The sequence below is a fragment of the Camellia sinensis genome, chromosome 3 (assembly GCF_055761805.1).
Source record: "Camellia sinensis isolate YWXY chromosome 3, ASM5576180v1, whole genome shotgun sequence".
NCBI lineage: Eukaryota > Viridiplantae > Streptophyta > Magnoliopsida > Ericales > Theaceae > Camellia > Camellia sinensis.
In genome coordinates, this window is record NC_138963.1 from 122,745,098 (window position 1) to 122,764,195 (window position 19,098).

Consider the following 19,098-nt stretch of genomic DNA (forward strand, 5'->3'; position numbering starts at 1 on the left):
TTCAAACCTCGGAATCATAATATCCAAGGTCTGATGATAAACCTTCATTTTCACCTCTTTGACTTTCCAGTCTCCGATTGCTTGAGAAACAAACAAGTTCGAGTCTCCAATGAAATTCAACCTTATTGCCCCTAGTTCTAAGGAAGCTTCCAAACTAGCAATACACGCTTCATATTCTGCTTTATTGTTGGACACTTTGAACCGGAGTTTGAAGGCTAAGGGTATATGGGAATCATCGGGTGCTATCAGTAACACACCTATCCCATAACCGTACTGATTGGACGCTCTGTCAAAGTACATCGTCCATGTTTTCTTTTCTACTTGCAGACTGTCTTCATCTAGGAACAAGTATTCCATTGCCTCATCTCCTTCTACTAGGTGGTCTGCTAGGAATTTTGCTACAGCTCTCCCTTTAACTGATTTGCATGTTACGTACTTGAGATCAAATTTGGAAAGAAGAGGAACCCATCGAGCTAGCCTACCTGTAAGCGCAAGTTTCTCAACAAGATATTTGATGGGATCTAATCTCGAAACCAGGATTACAGAGTGAGCTAACAAGTAGTGCCTCAACTTCCTGGTAGCCCATACCAAGGCTAAGCAAGCTTTATCGAGGGAAGTGTAGTGGGTTTCATTGTCCAATATCTTCTTGCTCAAGTAGTAGATGGCCTTCTCCACCTTATCCTCAGATTCTTGAGCGAGCATACACCCCATGGTTATATCTATTACTGATAAGTATAGAATCAAAGGCTTCCCCAGCTCTGACACTGATAACACAGGTGCATTCTAGAGGTGCTGCTTGACCTGTTTGAAGGCAAACTGACATTGATCATCCCATCGGAACTTCTTGTCCTTTTTTAAGAGACCAAATAGTGGTTCACAAGTTAAGGTTAATTTCGAAATAAACCGTCTTATGAATTGCATTTTACCTAGAAAACCACGTGCCTCCTTTTCAGTCCTTGGTGGTGGCATTTCTAAGATGGCCTTAATTTTGGACTGATCTACTTCAATTCACCTCTATGTGATCAGAAATCCTAGCATTTTCCCTGCCATCATGCCAAATGTTCATTTCTGTAGGTTTAACCTTAATCTATATTCCCTAATCCGTTGAAAGAATTTTCCAATGCAGTGTAGTGGCCTTCTCGCTATTTAGACTTAACAATCATGTCATCCACGTACACCTCAACCTCTTTGTGGATCATGTCATATAGAATGGTGGTCGCAGTCCTCTGATAGGCAGCCCCATTAATTTTCAACTCAAAAGGCATGACTTGGTAGCAGAACGTATCCCATGGCGTGGTGAATACGGTCTTTTCTCTATCCTTCGGTGCCATCAGAATCTGATTGTACACAGAAAACCCATCCATAAATGAAAGCAGTGCATGGCCTGCAGTGTAGTCTACCAACTCATTAATATGTGGTAACGAAAAGTTGTCCTTTGGGCTGCCTTTGTTCAAATCCCGAAAGTCAACACAAACCCGGATTCTGCCTCTTTCTTCGGAACTGGGACAAAATTGGCCAACCAGGTTGGATACTCGGCCAATAACAAGAATCCTACATCAATCTGCTTACTGACGTCTTCCTTGATTTTCAGTGCCCAATCCGGACGAATTCTACGTAGTTTCTGTTTGACTGGTCGGGCCTCAAGGTCAAGAGGGATCTGGTGCTACACAATCTCAGGATCGATTCCAGGCATGTCTTCGTGGGACCATGCGAAAACATCATTGAAATCTTTTAATAAAGCGATCAAATGCTCGCGTTCCTCCGATCACAACGTGGACCCGATCTAGACCAAGCGCGGATCCTTCTCAATACCCACATTAATGGCAATGATTTCATCAATACAGGGCTTAGCACACCTCTCTTCCTCTCGATTAACCAAGTTTTTCAAAGCCAGAGGAATTTCATCCTCATCATTTTCATTAAAATTCTGAAAATCTTGGGTAATGCAATAAATCAGCGGCACAGAAAAGTACACAAAATCTGCAGCGTTCTCATTTATAAGTTCTAGCTCTTCAGTTACAACCGATTCAAAAGAAAAAAAAAAAAAAAAAAAGGACCTCGACAGGACCTTAGCATCTGGGTTATCACCCTCGAGAATGCCAGACTTAGACTCCCCAGACTGACTTGAATCTGATTCAAACTTCACAGACTCGGTGGAATCAGATTCTGACTCATCATCTGATTTAGAGCTGGAAAGATAGCCTTTCTCCAGCTGCCAAGTAAGACATGGTGCCCTCGATGCATTCATAATACCACTGGTTGGGTGCATACCTGGTTTTTCCCTGATCATGGAGACAGTAAAGTTATCCCCCAAGTTCTCCAGGTCAATCACAAGATCTATCAGGACATTAGCCAGTGTTGCCCCGACTTCAGCCTCGTTGTTGTCCGAGTCATCTTCCATGCTCTAGCTAGCTTTCATGCTTGGTTCAGCCATTTCCTTATCATTGTCTTGCAGTTGTAGATCAAAGAAGATCTCAAATCCATGGACGTGCTTTTTCAAGGAATTTACCCAAGACTCAGGAAAGTCACGAAAAGGGAAATCCTCTCCCTCTCAAACAAAATGATCATTCAACGTCCCCTAGATTGTCCTGTGGACAAGTTCATAATGCTTTCCTGCTCTCTTGTCCTTAGCTTTACCCCTCATTTCTTTCCCCTTTCTTATCCAATCCTCTTTGGTGGGCAGGTAGCCTAACTCAAAGACATGTCGATTGTGTGATACCTCGACTGATGTTGTAACACCTTTCCGTCCATTCCTTCTAAGCCCCATTCTTGGGATATGCCGCAGCTTATTCATGAAGTACATGGACTAGGCATTGAAGTACATGCCTTCGTCCATGGCCAATATTGTCTGCACTAACCGGGCTTCCGCTAGAGTGAATCCCGAGAGAAATACATCCTCCTCACCATGATTGATGTCTAGCATTGGCATAGTCACCCCTGGTGGTGGGTGGATAGATGAGTTCCCAAAAATGATTGCTACTCCTCCCTCATAAGCATACTTCAGCATTTGACGGAGGGTGGAGGACACAGGCTTCACGTGATGTAACCAAGGCCTCCCTAATGGCAGGTTAAAGGTAGCTAGCACATCCAATACGTGGAATTCAATCTCTTGCTCTTACGGGCTCACCTGGACTTGCACTTTCATTGTACCCATGACCTCTATGCTTATATTGTCATACGCGTATATCATGTGGGTTGTGGAAATAAAGTGTGCTGGCTTGAGGCCAATCGCATAGGCAGTACGGGAAGGATAGACATTAATGGAAAAACTAGTATCTACCAACACCACTGGCACCTACTTCTCTCTACATTCCACAGATATGTATAATGGTTTGTTTTGAGCCGAGCCTTGCAATGGCAGCTCTTTGTCAGAGAAAGTGAGCATTGGCTTGGCACCACTTGGAAAGACCAGACCCACAAGTTGCTCGGGCGTAGTATCAATGGACAATTTAGCCTTGTCCATTGCCAACAATACTACTTTTTGGTGCACTCGTGAAGCCATAAGGAGTCCCTAGATAGAGATATCAGCTTGGATGTTCTTGAGCTGCTTCAGAACTAACTCCTCTTCCAACCGCTTCTCTTTTTCTTTCTCGACTTCCCTGTCCTTTCCTGATGACTTTGCTTGATTCAGGTGTGGCAGCTTAAAGTACCGTCCACTTCGAGTAAGATGGTCTATCTCCTCAGCATACCACGTATTATCTGGGATGCAGTCCACCCAGTCTTCGTCAGTATGTGCCAGATGCAAATCATTATTGTCCCACTACTTGCCTCAGCTGGCGACAAACAGTTGTCCGGCTCTACTTAAATCATTTTCATAGTATGAGTGTCCTCCTCAAGGCGACATGTAGTTACGATTTTCTGGCTTTCTTCAATTCTTTCTCTCTCAAGTTACCTCAGTGCAGTTTCCTATTTAGCTTTTGTAGTGTTCACAACACTGACTTCTTGGGTTGGGTCTCCCGCACATACGCCCTCCAGTAGTTTTCCTTTCTCATCAGCCTTCCCGGCCACTGCAACTACATCTATTTCCTTTCCCTCTGGTTTTATCCCAGTTTATTCTTCATTGTCTGGTCCATCACTCAGCCATCCGGTATTATCAGTCGATATGTTCAGGTCAAACCACCTAATCTGTACATCTCCCTGATCATGCTCATTAAAGAACTACAAGTTGTCTAGATCTTCTTTAAGATCTACTAGGTCGTCCAATCCTTAGCTCGGGCCATCCTCCCTGACCACATTAATGCATATTGAGATTGGTAGCACCACTTCAGGCCTAGTTTTAGTGGTTGGCATGATATAGCAACTCAGATCATATGCCCTGTCCAATAGGTCCCCAAGACACTATGACAACTGATCAGTACCTCCCTCCAAGGTCAAAACCTCCTTTACCATAGGTGTTGTCACCACATTGTGAAGCTCAAGTTGTGGATTAGATGTGTCCATCATACACAAATCTGTGCCCTCAGGAATGAACAACATCGGTTTTGGTAGGTGGGAAGGGGTAATATATACGCTGGGATCATAGGAGGTGGACAGTGTATGGATAAGATTAAGGTTTCGATGTGGGAGGACTTGATTATGGGTCTGGAGCAGATTTGTGGTTACATTTGGTTTCAAGAGTGGAGCGATAACCTTGTTGATAACCTTGTTGTCAATGAGATCCTGAATCTTATGACACAAGCGAAAACACTGGTCAGTGTCATGACTGTGCTGCTGGTGAAACGCACAGTATTTTGCAGGGCTATGCTTGGGTGGAAGAGAGTCAGGAAGTAGGCGAGGTTCCAAGGGTTTTAGGTGCCCTTTCTTGACCAGCACCTGCATGGCTTTGGATAGGGTCATGTATAGTTGGTTGAAAGTCCTACCCTAAGATCGGGTAGGGTTGGACGATGTTTGTGGGCCAATGTTGGCGAAGGGGTCGACAATCTTGGTTGTGGTGAGAACACTTACGTCCGATGGCCTCGCAGCTGTGCTACCACTGGCAGCATTAGAACTGTGAACAAACGACCTCTTAGCCGACTCCTTATCATCGATAATAATCCCCTGCTTCATGGCATTCTCAATTTGAACCCCATCTCATGAAGTTCTTTGAATGTAAATAAGGGGAAAACAATCATTTTCTGCAGCAACTTGCCATGCAGATTCCGGACAACCATTCTAATCTGATCTTTCTCTGAAGGTTAAACAGTCATCATAGATGCTTTAGCCCTCCATCTTGTCACAAACTCGAAGAAGCCTTCCTTTGGTTCTTGACGCGTAGCCTCGAGATCATGAGTTATGACCTTGATTTGCATATTGTAAGATATTGAGTGATAAAGGACTCGGCTAACTCCTCCCAGTTCTACTTTACTGAATCTTCCAACTTGGCGTACCAAATGGCCGCTATACCCAATGTGGTGCGACCGAAGAGAGATAGCTTCTGCAGTTTAGTTAAACCCATCGGCTGTAAGATATCTGAAAACAGCCGAAAGTGAACCATCAGATCCCTAGCACTATCAAAGTAATCAATGTGTGGCATCTTAAACCGCTCTGGTAATGTAACCGCCGATTCAGTGTAACCATTCTCTATGTCTGGAATGGAGTTGACCCCTTGCGTTTTTTTGAATAGCTTCTTTAATTTGTTGACTTTGAGCGTGGTTGGATTAACCTTGAATTCAAACAGTGCCTCAGTTTGATAACCTGGGGCTTTGGAAGCTTGTGTCGGGATGGGTTCTGTTGGGACTGGAAAAATCGGAGTACCCTAGGTTTGCGGATCTTGTGCAATGGTAGTATTAGCAGTGGCACCGGGCACAGGGATAGCCGCGGTAGGTGCATGGGGTGCAGAGGCCGCAGCCGATTGCAGTTGATGTTGCTGTAGCCTAGTTATAACCTCAGCCTGATGAGCTGCAACCTCGACCTGACGAGTCATGTCATGCTGTAGTGTCTCAACTGTCTGTCGTAGATGGTGTATTAATTCCTCTATATTGGCCGGATGATACTATGCCATTGGAATTGGTGACTATTCTTGAGCTGGATTGGAAGTAGACAACTGTTCCTAAACTGGATTGAACACAAATGATTTGAGAGGTGATTGCTATAAAAACGACACTACTGAATTTTGTCTAATTCTCTTTCGTCTTGTAACTGATGATAGTGAGATAAACACCCGAACAAGATCCCCGACCTTGTAAAGTCTTTCGAAGACGGTCCAGAGTACTTGGGGGATATCAAAACCTTTCGAAGCTATGGTTTAAACTACCAAGCAAAAGAGTAGTAATCAGAAACTACACAGCACCTCAACTAAGATGTTATCAACACAGACATGATCAAAGCTATAGAACTGTACTCCATACTGAATTCCGCCCCGAAACAGATATCAACTGTGCAACTTATATGCACATTCCTGTACAGTTTCACTGTAAAGTACATACCAGTTAAGAGAGAGCCAAAACACGCCTATGAGGGGGTAGGGTTACCTTATCCTAGTTTTATGATGAACTAGGATTTTACTACTTCAATCAAGGGGTTTCACGCAATCTTGCATTCAGGTGAGCATTATGTCCTAGTTTGGAACAGTCACTATGACTTTACTATATGCTGCTAGGCCAAATAGTCAAAGGAGATATCTTAGCAAGACTGCCTAATATACCTCTCACACCTAACACCGAGAAGTGAATGGAGGATCAAACGATACAGCGATAGTCCATATCCAAGGATTGTGTTTCCAACATGGCAGAGCCTACGACTGGTCAGCCTTTTGGCAAGCTTTTGGGGCAAGCGTTTGGCAAATCGTCTAGGAATAGCAGATGGAAAACATACTGACTTATAATAATAATGCAAATGTGATGCAAAGAACATATATATATCGATAAAATTTCACATCATGAATTTCAAGTCAAGTTCTCTAATTTTCCCAGCAAAGTCGCCAGAACATGTAGCTTGCTTTTCGTGCTCCTTTTGGATACGATTCCCTACAGTTTGGACTCCCGTGGTTTTGAATCTGATTTCACAAGTGCAATGTAAAAGAGATAACCACAAATGAGTCCAAATCCGGGCAATTCTTTTGGAAAATCGATTTTGAATCAAAAATGGACTGCTCTGCCAGATTTCAGAGTCGCCACCTAAATGCTTTTGTGAAATTTAGAAAACCCATGAATCGTGCCAAAGGCCACGTGTCCGTCATCACCAAAGTATCTCGGCTCGAGAACTTAGGCACAATAGGGAAGGTCATGAATTGAGCACCCCACTCGCCCGATCAAAGATTAGCCTCTACTAATCATGATGTGATTCTTATTTACATTATATGATCTTGTTCAGATTATTAGCCTAATTTTACTATGTGATGCACACAAGTATAGACTAATTTGTAAAAGTTGGAACACTTTGATTTCATGTGTGTTTTTGAAAGGTATTTGAATGTGTACAACTTGAAAAAGTGATCTCATATGTACATTAGTCAAATTATCCTAATTTAAGAAATTAGCCTTCATCCATAGGCATTCAAACAAGTATGTCACTTAAGCATTTCGCTTCATGGTATATATGCACGACATGGCAACAATCACGCACATGTGATATCCTAAAGCAATAAGTGCTCACCTAGTACTCCGAGTCAAGCTAAACAAAGCAAAAGAATTAGAAAACATGCATGCCCCTAACTAATGCAATATGACTAATGCAACATATGCAATATGCAATTTAAATAGGCTCGGCTACTAATATGGCATGTGAATCAATTTGATAGCATGTGGTTTAAGCAAGTTTTCAAAGAAGTAATAAATAACAATGTGAGTTAGAATGATGAGCCGAACTTTTATGCATCCAAGACACATAGATGCAAAGCACGGAAAATGCTAAACGAAATATGATGTACTACACTATCCATCATAAGCAGGTAAACAACAGGGAAAAAGAAAGGGGGTTGGAAGACATACACAAATTATTGCATATTTGCCCTTGCACAAGAGGGTCCGAATAATTGTCCTAGCTAATTACTATGAATTAACTAACTACTACAATACCCAAAATAAATGAATCAACTACTCTAGCTAATTATTTACAAGTTAGAACCAATTAATTAATTACAACACAAAATTAATTACCTAATCTATTACAAGTTCGGAGGAATTACACTTTATTAATTACAGGATACTAATTAACGAGCCATAAGGAGGAAGTGCTTATGAATGAAATATGGATTTTGCCACCCGAAAATGCCCCTGTTTGGCTGCCAGAATGTTGTTGTTTTGCAGTCAGAAAATTGCACTATTTTTCACCTCAGCCTCTGCTCTATTCTGTGAGAAGAAAAAAAGGCCACTGCCCGGCTGAAAAAGGTAACCGGCCAGCCAGAAGAAAAAGTCGGTCATACAATAATGTGGCCGGCCGGCCACTAATGTTTGGTACTGCCCTGCTGTAAAAGACAAGAAATAGAGCACAAACAGAGTATTTTCAAGAGTTGTTTGTCTACCTTGCCTCTCCCTATCATCGAACAGGTCAAATGAGGGGTAGGCTTGATTTGTAAGCCATCAATTGATGCAAAAGTCATTGCGTGATGACTTATGAACCAAGGGATACAATCTCAATAAATGACAATGAAAAGACTCACAAACCCCTTCCATTTCATGATATTGATCAAGAGAACTGGTTGACATTGACTCTTGAACCATTTTCATCACTAACAAGTATGAAACGACACAAGACTCAATGGGTTCAATTAACACTCAATTAAACCCAAGTTGATTTTATTATCTTGTTTCTTTTAGCCCCAATTTTTTTAGCTTCTTTTAATTACCTTTCATTCTTACTCATTTTAGTCCAAAAATGAGCATTAAGTCCATTAATGGAGAGAAGTGTCAAACAAAGGGTTGTTTTGGACATGAGAGAGATGCCATGCCTTTGGTAATGAACCTCCGAAGAGATTAAACCATTAAGCACAAGGATCTCTATCTCAAGCTTAAACAACAATCAGTTGAAACGACTCTCAAGGAAATAAAAAGCCAAGAAATGAGGGAGGTTGTAGAAGTGATTAGAGATTAACACAAGTATGGAAAGCACTAAATAAATGCTATCGAGTCAAATAGTTTGGTGTCTAAACTGATGAGGACCATTACACTACAAGCCTACTATACAAAACATAAATGAAACTAACACATAAAAATAGTCCTAAATTAGGCTGAAACAATGCTGGAATTAAGGTAAAAACAAAAAACCAAGAAAAAATAATGGGGTAATTAAGTTAGCAAACAAGCCAAAATAGGGGTGGCTAACCCCTCCATTTTTGGGACTTCAAAATGGCATTTTTGGCCTCTGAAAACCTCTAAAAATTAGTAGGAAAAAGTTGAAAAAAGATGGGAAACGCAAGGGTAAAAGCTTAGGAAATAAGGTTCAAAGAATGGTGATTAACCTATCTACCTTTAATAGCTTTTAATCACAAGTTTCAGCCCATAAACACAGTTAAAAAACAACCCAAAAATAGTAAGAAAAGATGGAAAGAAGTAGTGGAAAAGAGCTAGGATGTATACCTCTTGAAAAAGGGTGACCCTTGGAGTTATAAACCAACAATTTCACACCCTCAAGTGCTGAATCTCAAGCTTAAGAATTTCAGCAAGGAACCCTAAAAAATTGGTTTAAGAAGTATAGAGAGAGAGAGTGTGTGTGTGTAGGTTGCAAGATATATATATATATATATATATATTGGGAATTTTTCACTTCACAATTTTTTCTAACCTAATTTTATGAGAGGGGGTCAAGTATATATAGAAAAATGTGTGACTATCTCAGAAACATTAGTATACTCACAGCTAGTGCAGTGCATGCACCTGTGGAGACAGCTGGCACAGTTGGCAGAAAATATATGTTTTGCCTGAATGAGTGGCCGGCCGGCCACTAAAGGGACGGTCGTACACTCATTTGTGGCCAACCAACCACTAAGTGCCCTGCAAGCCTCTGGATGGTCAGGCTTGGGAAAATGCTGTTTTGGTCCAAAAGCGGTGCAAAGTTTGTCAGATTTTGAGGCTCAAAACCGAGGCTTTCTGTTGAGGAACTCGAGGGTGACAAGCGTAACAATCATCATTGGGTGATCAATCGGGAGCGCCCAAATCTTAAAGGCGGTAAAAAATAGGGTGTCTACACGGGGTTGAGGAAGCAACTTGGGAACGTGAGTTGGAAGTTCGTGAAAAGTACCCGGACTTATTTGTTGATGCTTGATCATGTATTGAGATTTTGTTATGTTAATGAAATATAAAAACATTGTATATGTTATAAGACTATGCAAACATTGTATATGTTGTAGAAGTTTTGGGAACTTGGGTTAATATAAACATTGTTTACGTTTTGGAAACACGAATTGTGTATTCAGTATTGAGAATTTATTTATCATGATGGATGGGATTGAATGACCGGAGAATGGGTCATGGTGATGGAATTGAGTGATTATCATTGTAGTTGTAATTGGTTTTAACTTAGTTTTAAAACTTGATTTGAAATTTTGGGGACGAAATTCCTTAAGGGGGGAGATTATAGCTGTTCCAGTTTTAACCCGACCCTTTTCGCATCTTAGACTCGGGTTTCTTGGTTCCGTATTGTTGTTTATGTCTTACTTCCCTTGTATCTCCTCAAGTTTGGCTATAGGGTTGTGTCAAGCATGTTTGAAACAGGTTGGTTGCTTAGTTTTCAAACTTTTGTTGCCCAGGATTTTCCTCCTTCGCTCGAGCGGCACTTCTTGTGCTCGAACGAGTTTTGTGTACTGTCAGTACTTTTGCAGGTCTACAAAAATACTGAGAGTGTGCATTCTGTGCTCAAGCGGAACAACTTATTGTGTCTGACGCTCGAGCGCCACTTCTTATGCTCGAGCAGACTGTGCGTTTATCAATTCGTCAAAGTGACTTTTTACATCACTTTTTCATGTCTTTTCTCTCAAAACCCTAAAGTTTAGACCCTCTCTCTCTAAACCCTACCTTCTCTCTACATTTTCATCTAGATCTAGTGGTTTCTCCACCCGTGTGCCCTTGTTAAAAAGGCAGAACACCTCAAGGACTACGTTTTGATCCGAATAGATCTTGGTTTCGACGTCTTTGAAGTTCCTCCACTTTTTTCTTGGTCTTATAAGCTTAAGTTTGGGACTTTCTACACTCTCCTATGATTTTTAACTTAATTATTCATTGATTGTGTAAATAAATGTTGGGATTTTGAGGATTTTAGACAAATTTAGGATTTTGGTTTAAAAATCAAAAGAGGGGTTTTCAAAAGAAGGTATTGAAAATGGTTATGGGTATAGATATGAGGATGTGTTTTGTTAAATTTGTTGATTTTGACACATGGGTTGGATTTGGGAGATAATCGAGTTTTGCCCTAAAATGTTTCAAACAATTATTTTGTATAAATAATGAATTTGGCATTGGAAGTATGAAATTAGATGAATGTTTATCTAAACGGTGGAGTTGGATGTGCATTATCTCTCACCTATTGAAATTTGGATAATTTATCCGCCTTAAGAATTGTATATCTGTTTAGAAATATCTATTTTGGGCTATCGGTGGAGGATAGCTATGATTGTTATAGAAATTGCATAAGGATTAGCTGAATTGAAACTAATCCTTTATTGGTTGTCATTAAACATGACTGTATTTTACACATTGTATATGTATGATGATTGGGAAAAGAAAATGGACGTACTCCATATTTGGGAGGAGAAAGGGGATGGACTCTAGTAAATTAAGTTGGCCTGTGTGTCTAAAGCGAAAGTTCCGAAAACTACGCATATACATGGGTGTCGATTCCTGCGGACGAAATTTGCGTAAAATGACAAATTTGAAGTGTTTGTGTAATGATTATATTGATTAAAGAACAATTGAGTTGTAACCTCAGTTGGGTTGTCTGGATAAAAATGGGCTTGACTCATGGATTAAGGTGAAATGAATTGTCATTAAATGAATTAAGACAAAATGGATTGAAATATGAAACTTGGCATATTATGATCTTGTAAAAAATGCAAATGATCTTACCGTGGGCATTGTAGATTCATATCATACTTATATCTTTTTTGAGATTCATATATTATGCAAGATTGTTTGTACTAGGCTTTGGCTCACAAAACATTTTCAGGTGCTGGTGATATGCTCCACCAAGGACTTAGCTTGAGAGGATTGTGGAGCTGGAGGCTCACTTTTGTTTACCTTGTATGTATCTTTTGCACAAGCCTAGGGCTTACTTGTATTGAGCTTATAACTCATTTAGTTGTAACCAAGCACGGTCGTGGAAAGATGTAAGCCATTAGAGCATATGAATATCTGTTTAGCCTTCATTCTTTATTATGTCTTGTAACACATGTTGTAGATTCAGGATGCACGATTTATGAATGTATATCACATGTGTCATCGTTTGTATATTAACTCTGATTAATGAAAGCTTCTTATTGCATCAATATCACTTTGTACTAGTGTTCGAAGTTGGATTATTGTAATTCTTTTGGGGGTGTTACATGTTATATCTTTTTGAGATCCATATCTAAATTCTTATCTTCTTTATTTTTATGTGGTTTCTATTTTTTTTTTCCAATTTATTTTAGATGGTGTTGTGGGTTCTTTTTTTTTTAATTTAATTCATCCATAATTTCTATTTGTTTTTAATTATTACTATTTAGGTAAGTTATGATGTGAGTTAAATATATGATAAATATGTAAGTTTTATTGATTTAAAGTATAATAGTGGGAGATATTTTGAAATCAGATTTGTTTAGATAGACTTTATAGATTTTTAAAATTTAAAATTGGATTTTGAGAGGCAAAAGAAATATTTTAATTGAATAAATAAAAATCAAATTTATTAATTTTATCTGTTTGTATATATGTTTTTAATTTATTTTTGTCAAATTTTTTTTTGGTATGTTAAAATATAATATATAAGATATAGATAGGTACCCATAAGTTTCATGAAAAATATTATCTGATTTTTTGGAGAAGAGAAAATGAATGCAAGTTTTAATATTTTAAAAAAAAAATTGGTGAGGGAGATTATGAAATATTTTCGTTATTTTCCCATTTGAAATTCATAAATTAAGAGATAATTTTTATTTCTAAAATACTTAAATAAATAAATTAGCCAATAGGTTTTTGTATACTATTTTATAAATTAAAAAATTAAAAATTTTAGAATGTAAGTTTAGAACTCTTAGGAGGCTTCTCATTATAAACCCTTTTCTTTGTATTAAATAAATAAATCAGCCAATAAATTTTTTTAATCTATTTTATAAATTAAAAATCAATAATTTTATAATGAGAGTTTGGAGATCTTGGGAGGCTTCTCATTAGAAACCCAATGCAAGTTTTAATTTAATTTAATTTTTTTGAAAATTGCTATGAGAGATTATGAAATATTTTTCTTATCTTCCTGTTTGAAATCCATAAATTAAGGGATAATTATTATTTTTAAAAAAAATTAAATAAATAAATCAGTCAATAGATTTTTTTAATCTATTTTATAAATTTAAAAATCAATAATTTTAAAATGAGAGTTTGGAGCTCTTATGAGGCTTCTCATTAGAAATCTCATTTTTCTTATATTAAATAAATAAATCAGCCAATAGATTTTTTTAATCTATTTCATAGATTAAAAAAATTAATAATTTTAAGATGAGATTTTAGAGCTGATTGATTTCTGATTAGAAACCTCATTTTCCTTACGTAATATAATAGATAGATAATAGATAATAGATAGATAGATATGATTTTGTTTGCTTAATTAATGTCTAATGCAGTAGCATGTGAAACAGATTCTTAAAGTTTGTTACCCACCTTATAGAAATTGTATTTCACTTAATTGTATTCTACTAAAAGTATGATTCTTCATATTGTTTAATTTGGTAATCCAGTTCCGAAGGGATTCCTTTATATATATATATATATATATATATATATATATATATATATTATGGAATTACAAATTCATTAGGAAACCAAATCAAAGTAGGAAACCCTTCCCCTGACTCGACTAACCTATATAATAAATCATTGACACACGGCTTATCTTCCAAATTAATCTAATCTCATCGGTTTTCTACGCATAGCTTGCAGTTGGAGAAAGGTTGTAGAAGATCAAGCAAGACTCAAGAAGCATGGTAATGATGATGATGGCTTCCTCTTCAAGTGCTGCTGCTGCTGCGACAAAATTAGTAGTAGTTGTCGGGGTGTTGTTACTCGTACTCTCAAGCACAGTCCTTGGCGATGAGGAGTTCCTGATGCCATTGGACCGGTGCGTTCGGAGCCACTTTGATCCTATGCCACCCCCATCTGACGATCCAGAAGGAGACAAGTATGCGGCTGCATTGCATTGCGAGATTTGTCATTCAATTTATCGCTCTGTTTTCCACATTGGCCGCATCCATAAGCTTTCAAATAACATCCCCTACACATGGCCACCTGATGAATACGTTATCGCCCTTAAAAAGGTTCCCTATTTGAAGAACAACCAATCTGGCCTCAATTACTATCTCAATCTTGATCATCCTGTTTCATATTGCAAATTCCCTAATTGGATCTGGTATGACAAGGGTGAATATTTGAGAAGTAAAGGCCTAATATGAGAAATTAAAAAACATTATTATTATTATTGAATTTATGCTCTCAATTTTTATTTTATTTTATTTTTTTATTTTTTTGTTGTTGTTGTTGTTGTTTGAGTAATAGTAATAATCTTATTCAATTGTGGTGTTGTGGTTTGGTTTCTTGTTAATTAGTTACTTCATTATTTATTTATGATATTTTACTCTATATATATGTTTACCGGCTCATGTGGTTAGCTTTAAATGACTTATTAGACCCTGTTTATTTTCAGAGGTAAAATAGAAATGATTCATACTGAGGGAATTAAATAAAATTTGTTAGTGTAGAAATTGATTTTCACTTAACAAAAAATACAAAACATTAAACATTCATGTTCAAAAAAAAAATACCCAACATGTAAAAAAATAAAAAATAAATAAAATAAATAAATAAATTTTAGTCATTGTCACTATTTTTCTAATACCATCTCCATCTCCTCCATCCCGATCCCCCTTCTAAGACTTATCCTAATACTAAGGAATTAGGAATCCCCTCTCCATCTCTTAAAACAAACACTCCATATAGTAAATTCCACCTCACTATCCATCCCAATCCCCCCTGTAACGCCTAATATGGACATTGCGGCTTACTGTTTGCCCTCGATATCAACTCTTTTAGGGTTTGTTTGAGAAGTTGGTTAACTTTTTTATTTTTTGGCTTTTTAGTTTTTTTGGTTATTTTAGCCTGGGGCTAAAAAGCCTTGTCTGGGAAGGGCTCTTGGCTTTTTTGACTTTTTTGTGTGAGGAAGAATGCAATAATTATGGATTGTATATGATGTTTTGTCTTATTAGCTATAAAGCCTATTTTGTTTTTTATGGCTAAAATAACTCAAAAAAAAGCCCCAAAGTTGGCTTCCCCAACGAATTTTAAAATTAAATAATAACAAAAAAATTATTTTAAATATACAGGAAAACTAATTTTGATTCACTAAATTTTAGTCATTTTTATCAGAATTACACTTTTGTTGTTATGTTCTAATCTTAATAAGAAATACATACCATAGTTTAATAATAGGATATTATGCTAAAGTATAAATATATTTTGTGATTTTAGGTTATTCTATATCAGAGTTTGCTCGATGGTAAAAATTATAGTTTGTCCTATCCTATGTCACAATTTTAAAATAAGAATAAATTAAGATTGACCTGGGGAGGTAGGATTAGTCTAAACATTAAAAGTGACCTAAAAATCTAGGTCACCTAAACTTTACTCTAACTTAATCATAACCTAATCATTAGTTTATGTCCAACCTATAAAACATTTGATCAATTTATTTATTATATGGTAAATATATACTATTAATATTTTTAATAGTAAAAATAAAAAATATATACATATTATTCATATTTATTAAAACAAGATTAATTTTGTCTTTTTACATTGAAATTTAACTTCGATTAATTTGTTTTTCTTCTCACTCTCAAAATAGGAATATAAGACACACTCTCCGTTAGTTTAAATGAAAAATATAACTTAACATTTTAATTCAAAATCACATGGCAGATATGTGATTATTTTTAAAAGACACAAGGAGTAAAATGAATTTTTGTTAACCATTATCGTTAGAGCAATTATTAACAATTTTATTTAATTTTTTTTTCAAAAACCTTTTGAATATTTATATTGTACCTATTGTTTTATTGTGTTTTTTTTTTTTTTCCCTTCCCCAAAGGCGATTTGGAGTGGTAGTATTATGAATGAAGGAATCTCTCTCATTGTATTCATCTAATAATATTATGTACATTTTATAGTTTATGTATTGTTTTATTTTATTTTATTTTTCCCACCCCAAAAGGCGATTTGGAGTGGTAGTATCATGAATGAAGGTATCTCTCTCATTGATTTCATTTAATAATCCTATGTTCATTTTATTATTGTTTTATAGTAGTATGGGGCAGAGGTCCAATTTCTGTAATTACTTCATTTCCTAACTTATGCCCAGCTCGATCGGTTAGAATTTATGCATCTCACTTGGAGGTGAGTGATTTGAATTTTTCTATTTGCATCTCACTCCATATAGTAAATTCCTTTTCATTAACTATTTTCTTTACTTTTAGAAGTCAAAACAAGAAAATGCAATTGATGAATACCATAAATCCATTATCTGTGCATTACATTGAAAATAACATATTCTTTACAACCAAAATGCCCAAAGGTTTACGATAATTGGGAGGGCGTTGCCCTTCACAAATAATGACGCTTAGCCAAACAAACAAATAAAGACCTACAGCTCGTCACTGCCTTATAACTATGTCAAGATAAACCTGTTATTTGATCCTCAAGTCAAAAATACATAAATAAATAAAAAATAAAAATCGCCACCTTATAATTACGTCAAGGTAAACCTACTATTTGATCCTCAAGACCAAAAAACAAAAATTAAAGTTCAAAAAAAAAAATAATTCCCTATACACATGTACAGGCACTGGGTGAGCAAACCACTAGCTCACTAAACTATCTCATATTATAATATTAAAAGACATGCGGTGCAATGATACTTATACATACACAAAATCATATCATGGCAAAAAAAAATTAAAAAAAATAAGATTTTATTACTGAATCCATTAAGCCCAAATTGTTTAATTAACCACAATTCGTTAAGTTAAATAAATGAACATGCTCTAAATGTCAACAAGATATTCTTTTCCAACCTATTTAAATAAGAAAATGCTATAGGTCCTAAATTTTCTACCAAATGTCTCACGTGGGTGTGAGGCCTTACACTCATGTAAGACATATTTGATAATTTATTTGGTAGAAAATTTTATAAACCTAGCATTACCCATTTAATTAATCCTCCCCAGTTTAAATTAAACAGTTAACAATTTACGATGACCTCTAACAAAGTATCAATTCCAAGTAATTTATTTAACTCATGTTAGTTAACTTAAATAAACAATTTCAATGCTTCCAATAGGGCTTCAATTATATTTTATGTAGTTAACTCATGTTTGTTAAATTAAATAAACAACAGTAGCAACACTACCAATAAGAGTGTAAAAATGGCCTGCGACCTATGGGCGACCAGAAACCCGCCCGTGGCTCAAGGTGGGTCCGGCCCGTTTGGACCCGCCTGGGATATCATTTTGAAGCCTAGCCTTGCCCATCAGCCTGCTTAAGACCCACTCAAGCCTGGCCCTCCCGATGCCCAGTATATTTTTTAGTGGAAAATAATAAAATTTTGGTTAAAAAAATTAAAACAAAAAAAAAAATTTTGATCAGGCCCGGCCCACCGAACCAAATACCTCTTGGGCCTAGGAACCCGCAAGACCCGACATGGGCCGAGCCAAATTTACACCCCTAAATTTAATTAACATATCATCTCATTTAATTAACTTATGCTGGTTAAATTAAATAAATAATCAACATAACAAACTATCAATAAGCATATACAACTTCTTATTTAGTTGACTCATACTAAAAGAGATCAACAATTTTAGTGACTGCCAACCGGGCCTTTTCAACCCATAGAGTGGCTTTTCGAAGGTTGATCATCCTGTTTCATATTGCAAGGTTCCTGATTCGATCTGGTATAACTTCAGTGAATATGAGTATTTGAAAAGTAAAGGCCTGATATGAGAAATTAAACAACATTATTATTATTATTATTATTATTATTATTATTATTATTATCACGCTCTCAAATTTATTTTTTTAATCTTTTATTAGTAATAGTAATAATCTTTCACACTGTTTAATACTTATTTAAGATTTGAACATTTTACATAGTATGATTCATTATATATATAAGCGAAACAATTTTGCTCATATTGTTTCATTTATAATTTATGTGATTATTTGGTTTTTTAACCATAGACTTTTTAAATATTTTTTACTCCTATTTTTAATTGAGACAAAAACATTCAAATTTAACTTAGGCCCCGTTTGGCAACAGGCCAGTTTAGCCAAAAAGTCAAAAAGTTATAAAAAAGCCAAAAAGCCACAACCCATATCAAAAAGTCAAAGATTCTCTTTTCTCTCTACTTTTTACACATTTTTTCGTAAAAAGCCAAAAAGTTATCCAAAACATACTAGTTTTTTTTAGTTCATATTTTAGCCAAATAGTCAAAAAGTTACTAAATTAGCCTGTTCCCAAACGAGACCTTAGTTTCATTTAATTTATTCATGATTCCCATTATTATATCCACAATCTACAACAAAGCAAAAGCTTCATAGCAGGACTTTTATGTTCACAAGTTTCAAACAACAAATATCTCTTCAGCTTCATTAACCGACCGAAACCACTTAAAAAAAATAAAATAAAATAAAATAAAAACTCTAGTTTAGTAAATACAGCTTTTGAACAACTTCCCTTTAATTTTGATTTATTTCTTCCATTGTTTTACTTAGATATTTTCTTCCATTGTTTTCATTTTGATGATACAAGTATTTGCTAAATAAAGGCCAAATTATATTGAATTTATTCTCTCAACTTTATTTTTTATTTATAATAATAATAATAATAATAATAATAATGTTTCTCATTGTTAAATAATTATTTGAGTTTTAGAATATGAATTAATTG